Genomic DNA, 7,843 nt, shown 5'->3' with positions numbered 1-7,843 from the left:
AATAGATTCTTATATCCAGCCCAAATTCTGAAAAATGGTAAAGCCTCAGCAACCCAAGTTTTTTTTTGGCTTGCCATTGCCTGGGCTAGGAGAAGTGACCCTGTCACTTACTTTTGCTCCACGGTAAAAAGAACATCGAACCTTGGTGACTTCCCTAGCTGACGTGGAGGGAGGGGCAGATGAGATGGGGATTTGCTGAGCCCCAGTCTGATGCAACCTTGTGGAGTCAGGAGGTTTGCAATGTGGTTTTGACAGTGCTGCGAGACAGAAACAAGGCTTAGCACAATCTCTCCTTTCTTTATGTATTTTTTTAAAATAAAAGTCTTTATTGAAGTATAATTCACATATCATAAAGTTCACCCATTCAACATATACAGTTCAATGGGTTTTACTGTATTCACAAAGTTGTGCTGTATATCTTGCACCAAAATCAAATTTAGAATATTTTCATTACCCCCCCAAAAGCCCACACTCCTTGGCCACCACCCCCATCCTTCAGCCCCTAGCAACCACTAATCTACTTCCTGCTTCTACAGACTTGCCTATTCTGGATATTTCATATGAATGGACTATTGTAATATGGGTCTTTTGTGCCTGGCTTCTTTCAATTAGCTTAATATTTCAAGGTTTATCCAAGTTGTACCATGCATCAGTACTTTATTTCTTTTTATGGACAATGATATTCTGTTGTATGGATAGATCACATTTTCTTTATCCAGTTTTGGTGGACATTTGGGTTGTCTCCACCTTTTGGCTGATGCACATAGTGTTGCTCAGAACATTCACGTGCGAGTTTTGGGATAGACAAGTTTCCACTTCTCTTCTTCGGTGTATACTAGAAGGAGAAGTGCTGGTTCCTATGCTAACTCTATGTTTGACAATTTGAGGATTGTCTGACTATTTCCTGAAGTGGCTGCCTTGTTTTACATTCCCATCAGCAATGTATGAAGGTTCCAATTTGTCCACATCCTTGTCAACACTTGTTATTATCCAGGTTTTTAATTACAGTCATCCTAGTGGGTATGAAGTGGTCTCTCATTATGGTTCTGCTTTGCATTTCCCTGATGGCCGATGATGTCGAACAACTTTTTATGTGCTTATTGGCCATTTGTGTAACTCCTTCAGAGAATTTCTTATCCATCACATTTCTTATCTGCTTCAGTTTCCCCTTTCATGGGGGAAAGGTATGGTATTGCAACAAGACACTCTATCTCTGACTGCGCTCACCTTCTTACCATACACAACCCCTAGCAAATCATGGAAACGTCAGCCAGTGATTATTTGCACTATCAAAGTATTGATTGTATGTATGTATGTATTTATGTATTGCACACAAAGATTTTTGAGTTTTATTTTCCTCGGGTTGAAGATTCATCTTAGCACACGTGCATTTTAAAACAGTAACAGGGTCTCACACTGTTCTGAGGAGGCTTTAGACAAGCACGGGGTAGGGGGCTGAAAATTCCTATTTTAAAACATGGAAATCGCAGTGGGAAGTGGGGAGGTCACACACGTATGGCGGGGTGATAGTTTATCCTGCCCCCTCCAAATGGAATCTGTACTTCATTGACATTTTTTGATCATCATGCCCTGACCTGGCGCTTGGGGGTGCAGAGTGGCACCGGGCCACCCCCCAAAGGTGGCTGGTTCCTACCTCTTCACAAAATGGCTCTGAGTAAGGGGAAGGGGCTCCTCTGGAAGATTCCTCTTCTGCCCTGAAGGATCTCCGCAGCCTTCAGAGGCGGGCTTCACAAGTGGCACATCTCAGAGGAGGGCTGGGGCCCTGTCACTGCCTCCTGCAGAAGGCTGGTACATTTGGGGGCACGTATTTGAATGTTTTCCCTCTGATTCCTGTGCTCAGAGTGGATACTTCCTCCACATATTTCTGCCAGAAGGAGGTAAAATTTCTGGACTTGGAGCCACTGGACTAAGGCCAGGGCCCTAAGGGTTGTTTAAACACTTTGCCCCTTAACACACGAGTAGCTCAAATGCTGTGGAGTGCTGAAGTTTTTTCTCCCAGCTTGAACTGATAAAGAGAGTTGTGGGGGTGGGACTGGCTATTGAGCAAAGTCCTGGGTTTTTGGTCCACCTCCCCAGGGCAGGCGCTGGCAGACTGCGAAGAGGGGTAAGTCTCTAGGGCAGAGGCCTGCAGTCCCAGGCCCTGAGTACCACCTAGAGCACAGGCAAGAGAAACAAGTGAAGTAGGATGACCTGCCTGTGGTGGGAATTTAGGGAGTACCACTGAGAAGAGCCACAGGGCAACTTGTGGCACCTGCCACAGACCAGTAACCCCTGAGCAAGATAAGGAGAGATGGAGAACTTCAGTCCCTGCTCCTGGAGCTACTGGCTTCCCAGCTCCACCCGAACCCCCCACTGTGGGGGCTCAGGGAAGGAGCTCAGACTGGGAGGATGAGACCAGTGGCTCGTGAGCAGGAGCAAGGGCCAGAGGCCTTCATCTAGTGGCCTCAGTGGTGTTTCCAGACAACCCTTTGCTTTGGCTGGGAAGCCAGTTTCCTAGCTGTAGACTCAGAACAAGGGCAGGACAGGAGAAGCTGTGACTGGTCAGGTAGTAGCAGAGGGACTGGGAGGCAAATCTTACCTTCATCCCCTTCCAGACCTCACCCAGGCAGCCATGTCCTGTTCTTATACCTTTGTTTTTGGGAGACCCAGAATTATGCCAGCATACCGTAAGGCTGTTGGGTTTCATGGCTGCAAAGAGTGAGGTGGAGGGTAGTACCTTCCCCTCAGGTGCCTTCTACTGCTCAGAAAGGGAACGGTGAGATTCGGAAAAAAGGTGGAGGCAGACAAAAGCTTGGGGGTTAGTTCATTTTCTCTACATTCAGACTGCAAACCAAAAATAATAAAAAGAGAAAGAAAACATGTATAAGCCAAGGTAAATAGCTTTTAAACATCTGAATGCCAAAACTGGGGTTAGAGGGCCAAACCCCAGGTTTTGAAAATAGCACAAAGAAAGACCTTTAAAAAAAATTGAAAATTCACCAAACCTCAGCTCAAACATTCTGACCCAATCAACAACTCCATCAGAAACACAAAACAGCGTTTGAAACAAGATGCTACCTCTCAAAAATGCAAACAATGTAAAAAAAAAAACCCACAGAAACACAAAACTCAGTGTTAAAGAAGTCAGATACCGGGTAGCTCGTCTTTAGCTGACAGGGCTGGGTTACTCATACATGTTATGACAACATGATCAGCAGACCAAATGCAGGAAGCTGGTGGGAGCCACAGGGCCAGGGGGGCCATGTATTGCCAGAGGACACCTGCCAACCTTTGAAGATGCTGGGCCTATGAGAAGATCCAAGCTGTCATTCTTGATTAGACGGTGGGGAAATCAAGTCCAAACATTATTCCTATGTAATCCCTTCCTAGGTGAATTTTGTTTTCTCCATGAGCCACTCAGTTTCAGGTCCTTCCCCAAGTCACCTCATGGTCTTACTGCTGATGTTCTGGGCTACCTATGGCCCCTTCTTGGGGCAAGGGCAGTTTTCTGAACCATCTGCCTCTTCCAGAAGGGTCCTAGCAACCCCACCAGTTTGCAAATAGTGCCTCCTTTCCTTCTGGACCAAAAGGCTACAAGTCAGGCACAGACACCCATGCTGGTTCTTGCTCCAGAAGCTGAGCTTGGCTGGGTTTGGAGGGAGCCATAGGAAACCAATCTGTTCATTCAAAATGCTCCCACAAACTCTCTTTGCACCTGTGGGGTTTTATTGCATCTCATCCTAAATCCCCAGTCCCTGGTGAGGGGTTGAGGAGATACAGGAATGTATCTCCCCCAACACAAGGCTGTTTTCTCTCCTACCCAGACCAGACTGCTCAGACGTCACCGCAGAGTGACACTCGGTTCAATTCTGAGGCAGGGACAGCCAGGCTCAGAAGGTGGGTGGAGCTCCTGAAGGAAGCTGCAGGAAGCCACTCCTGAGGAAGCCTGTGGGTGGCGGATGTGCTAAAAGTCTAGGAGGGGCATCAAGGAAAAACAGCCCCAAGGCTGGGCTCAGGTCCAATCCCACCCCAGACCCCCAAAGTGGACTTCCTGGGTCACACCCTCATATGATTCAGAAATAATCTCAGGCTTGGGCACCATACTCCAAGGCAGGAGGCATCACTCCCTACTGGCTATAACGCCCTGCCCTTTGTCACCTGGGTGATGGTGGCCATGGTGGCTTGAAGAGGAATCTCTGCAAGGAGCACCCCAGGTGCCTGGAGATGTGCCCCCAGCTGAAAGTGCACCTACAAGTGAGGGTGCCTGGGAGAAGGTCAGAAGGAAGTAAATGGATGGAGGGCACAAGCCCTCATTCGATACTCATCAGCTTCAACTTCTGGGGTCTCTCCAAGGGAACAAAACCATCCAAGCACAAGAGTCCTTTCTAGTTCTTCTTGACAAAGCGGGAGGCAGGCCTTAAAGAGAAGACATTGGAACTTCAGGGGCCAAGAGAGTGCAGGGGCTTGAGCAGTGATCACGGGTGGGGGGTGGGGGTGTTCTCTGAGAACCCACCACCCAGAGCCCGGCAGCAACTTCCACCCCTCACCATCTGGTGAGGAGGAGCATGCTCCCCTCTGAGCTCTGTGACTCTGCTCTGAGATGACTGATGTTGAACTGGAGTGTCCCCGCAGGAGGGCAGCATTCAGAGGAAGGAATCCCTGGGACCTGAGGAGGAAAGGTGAAGGGAGTTGTGCACAATGCTTCATGAAATTAAAAAGTTAACCCAACAGGACTGAGGTGTCTGACCTCCTCTCTCCTGGTGTCAGAGCACTCGGCTCTGAGAGGACACTTGGTTGGGTTTGCAGGGTGTCTCTGTGACCAAGGGAACTCGGGGCAGGGATGGAAAGGTGGGTAGGGTATGACATACACCATTATAAATAGCAGACCTGGAGCAACTTGGAAAAACCCAGATAAACCCACAGTCACCTCTAGCCCCAAGGTATTTTAAAAGGCTACAAGGAACCAAAAAGGAAGCCCTTGGTCAAATGGAGGAAAAATCAGAGGTAGCAAGAGGTGAGGCTACATCCTGTGAGCGCATGCACACTCAGCACATCCCCTCCCTCAGAGCCTCTCCCAGGGTCATGGGTGCAGTCACACTGCTAACGCCCTCCCTGCCTCACTCTGCTCCCACCCCTCCCATCTAGCCCCAATACACCCTTGCCTCATTCTAGTCCCCGACCCTGTATCTCATTCTCTGGCTCTGGCTGAAGGTCACTACACCAGGATGTTGGACATGAATTCATTGAAGCATTTGGAGTACTGCTCAGGGTTCACAGGAAAGATCTCAGCCTCTGCCTGTGTTTCACTGTTTTGGCAGTACGTGTGGCTTTCTTCTTCGTATTATGCGGTATAAGGACACCAATGATGTTCATGCAGTAGACCTCCTTTTTGGCGGCACTTTCATGGCTTTTCATGGCGTAAACATCAACAGAAGGATCAAATTCACGGGAACAAAGAGCCGAGGAAAGCCACAGGGGGGTTACAGGGCCATCGGCGGTGTGCCCTGGGAGCAGGGCAGGCTGCCACCCACCCCATCATACTCCCACTCGTCCTCTGTGTGCTCCTCCACCTCTGTGTCCTCCTGCTCGGCCAGGTCTACACTGTGGCTGCCCACCAACAGCCTGCAGTCCATGACCTTCAGCTGGGCCAGAAACTCTACATCCCATTTCAGTTTTCCCAGAAAGCTCCTTTTACTCTTCTCTCCCATGAGTGACTTCTGCCCTTCGTTGAGGAAGTCATTGTCTTTAAATGTCGGTAAGTCCTTGGCCTTTTCCTTGTCACTCACTTCTCTGGCAACAGTAGAACCCTTGCGGTCATATTTGGGTGTACAGGGAGCCGATGGCTGAACATGTTCCTGGTGACCACCATGTAGGTTTCCACACCATCCACGCTCAGACGGTACATGCCTAGAAACTGTGGCAGAAGGGTGTTGCTGTGGTACCCCACAGTGAACATACCTGGTGGTATTTCTTTAAGATGTTGTGCATCTCAGCCACATCCTCGCTTGACACAGCCTTGATGACAAAGCGCCAGTCAGAGGTGGTGAGGAAACATGGGCCACATCAGCCCTGGCTGTCACTATTGATAGGGGTGCTGTGTGTCACTGAATTCTGGGAGTCCGGATCATCAACCCTAAACCTTTCCTGAGATTTTGAAACACCATGGGGCAGAATTGCTTAACCTTAAAGCATCTGGAGAGGTTCTCCTTGTTGAAGAGGTGATAGTCCACCTTGATCTTGCTGTATGCTTTGAAGTCATCTGGCATTAGCGTGTTGGAGACAGGGACATTGCTCAACTTATTGATCGTGTGGTTCACCCCCCACATCAAGACACTGAGGATCGGCTCACTGGCCTGGAATAGTTTCACTTTCTGGTGCACGAAATGCTTCTTCTTGGTGTTGGTCTTGCTGGTGCTGAGCGGCACCACTGCCACCACCATGGTCCTGGTGCAGTTGGATGACATGCCCGGGGCGGTGGTGGTGGTAAAAGGAGGGGAGGCAAAGACAGTGCACAAGCCAGCATCCCCAGGCATCCCCAGGACTGATCCTCACCTCCAATCCCTCTCAAAGTATTGATTTTAATAGAGCTCAAGACTTCAGTACTAAGTAGAGAGCTCAAAATCCATCACCAATGCACTTCTCTTAGGTCTAATACACTTATCTTAGCCAAAGTCTCCATTATAACCTTCAAGGGATTATTTTTGAGCCTATTGCTCAAAACAAAGTCCAGTCAGAGAATATCAGAGGAAGTCCTAATTCTAAAAGTGGAAGTCCAGGGAAACTCTTTAGTTCTGGATAAGTCCAGTAGGTTAGTCACCCTGAAGCCATTCTCATTCCCCCAGTTATGTAGGCAATGGAATTTTAAATGAGGACACACTAAAGAGCAGAGCTGACATCTTTAGGCCTTGCTGGCCACATAGTTTTGAATTCTGGCCTTGCCACTTATTGATTGGCTTGGGAGTTTTGGCATACTCTTTTACCTCTGTGAGCCTCTGGGAAGTTCAAATGAGATACAGAGGGGTCATATCCAACATGGTTTAAATTCAACCACATTAAGGGTGTAGTTCATATCTAGTCAACAGTAACCTTGAAAATCCTTCAAATACAAAACCAAGGCCTGGCTGGTGTAGCTCAGTGGATTGAGTGCGGACCTGTGAACCACACGATCGCGGTTCGATTCCCAGTCAGGGCACATGCCTGGGTTGCAGGCCAGTTCCCAGCAGGGGATGCACAAGAGGCAACCATACATTGATATTTCTCTCCCTCTCTCCTTCCCTTCCCCTCTGAAGATTAAATAAAATTAAAAAAAACAAGTACAATTCCAGCACATGATTCATCATGATTTGCATTGAAAGTAATTTTATCATGTTCTTTAATTCTTCATCAGTTATTCTTATTGAATTGCTCACTTTCTTCTATTACCTCTCTTATACACTCCACCAGAAATAATGATTTCACTCTTTGAATCAAACCCTTACAGTCACTCATAGTTTTTCCAAAGTTTTCAACTGGCATGGGCTGCTGGTTTCAGGTGCTACTGTGCCTTCAGGCACTTCTGGGGGCATGCTTATCCAGTAGACTAGTGGGCCATTCTTTGCATTATTTGAATTCTCTTTTTCTAAGGATACATGATAGAATTCTTGCAAGGTAAACATGTGCATGATGTGACTCCACTGTGAAGATGTCAAAGCCCCCAAAATCCTTTTGTGTTTGAGGAGGCAGCTCCCAAGTTTCCCCTCCCAAGAGAACGACAGTGAGTTGAGAGTGTGGAGCCTGGTTCAGAACTCAGAAGTGATTTCATTTTGGTGACTCTTTTACAAACATCCACAGCCACTGTTCCGGA

The 7,843-nt window shown here is 48.0% G+C and overlaps 1 pseudogene; it reads right to left on the bottom strand.

The window, feature by feature from the left end:
* Positions 1–5,215: 5,215 nt before the first annotated feature.
* Positions 5,216–6,464, bottom strand: LOC118988010 (phosphatidylinositol 5-phosphate 4-kinase type-2 beta-like; annotated as a pseudogene).
* Between the last annotated feature and the right edge of the window lie 1,379 nt (positions 6,465–7,843).

This window comes from Sturnira hondurensis, unplaced genomic scaffold, assembly GCF_014824575.4.
Source record: "Sturnira hondurensis isolate 20B ecotype Veracruz unplaced genomic scaffold, ASM1482457v3 Scaffold0005563, whole genome shotgun sequence".
NCBI classification, from domain to species: Eukaryota; Metazoa; Chordata; class Mammalia; order Chiroptera; family Phyllostomidae; genus Sturnira; species Sturnira hondurensis.
This window is presented reverse-complemented; position numbering and strand designations above follow the sequence as displayed.